This window comes from Herpailurus yagouaroundi, unplaced genomic scaffold (assembly GCF_014898765.1).
Source record: "Herpailurus yagouaroundi ecotype Mexico unplaced genomic scaffold, PumYag 28, whole genome shotgun sequence".
Lineage (NCBI taxonomy): Eukaryota > Metazoa > Chordata > Mammalia > Carnivora > Felidae > Herpailurus > Herpailurus yagouaroundi.
In genome coordinates this window covers 112,893,017-112,894,273 of record NW_024412376.1, presented here as the reverse complement: position 1 = coordinate 112,894,273, position 1,257 = coordinate 112,893,017, and positions in this window count along the sequence as shown.

Here is a 1,257-nt window from a genome sequence, read left to right as displayed (position 1 = left end):
TGAACTTGTTTTGTGGGCTAATAATCCAACACAGTGCTAAAACAGAACATGTCAAACACATTGTGAGGGCCAAATGTAACCGTAGTACCTCAGCAGATGGCCTGGTTTTCACAACATTTTTCCTAAGTAGAGAAGGACACCTGAAGCTTAATTCTGAATTTAAAATCCATTCATGCCATTATCCACATGACTTTAATAAGGAGATTTTCTAAAAACTATTAAGTGTTATTATTCTGTCCAAGAGATACAAGATGAAAATGAAAAATACTAAAAAAGAACTCAATCCAGTTCAAATCTGTTGTTTTAATAAATTAATTTTTTTTCAAAAGCATTGGTTTTCTTTTTCAATCACACACTGCTGTACATGAAACACTAGACAAATATGTTCATTTAAAGCCATCCTGCACAAAATGTCAAATTAATACCTTAACAGAATTAATTCGATCTAATATAAATTAGTCTGCATTCAAATTTATCAATCAATCCCAATGGTCAGACTATCCATGCTTAGGTTGGGTAAAAATCATTAATTTTTAAAATTATTGCCTTGCTTTTATAATTGTTTAAATACTGTACTTTCCATTATTGCACATTATTCATAGCATAGATAGATATTGGAGAGAATACTGTATAAATGCTGTAACCACATTTATCTGTGTTTATATATAATATGAATAGTTGCTTAAATTCCTTTATATATATGTTATCTGATCATTTCCAATTGGGGCCACTTCAAAACACTCTCTGTGTTGCTGCTTTACCTTTCATGATGAGTGCTTGATGATGTTATTTACCAATAATGATATGACTTACACTGGAATTTATTAAATCACTAGGATGATTCAACTTATGTCAACTAGTTTGCTTTTGTGGCAGCTAAAGCAGGAATGTTAAGCATATAGGTGAGTCTTTTGACTTAGATGGTCCATTCTTGTTGGTTCATAGATTTGTTTTTTGTGTCTTATATTCATTTATTTAATAAGTAGTTACTAAATACCTGCTATATATGCTCTTAGCCTTTGCAGGTGATAAAACATGCACGTGGCATCATCTGGGCCCTGGAGGAGCTCATTTGCTGCCACAGAAGAATAAGTAAGAGTGTTGGGTATGTCTTAGGTGCCTCTTCAGATTCCCTCTGCACTGACTGCCTCCAGGATCTGGAGGGACTTAGAACAGTTGTGTATCTCAGCTCCCTCTTGGCTGTCACCACATGGCAGAATTACTCGCTTTCTCTCACTACTTCTAGCCTTGAATGAA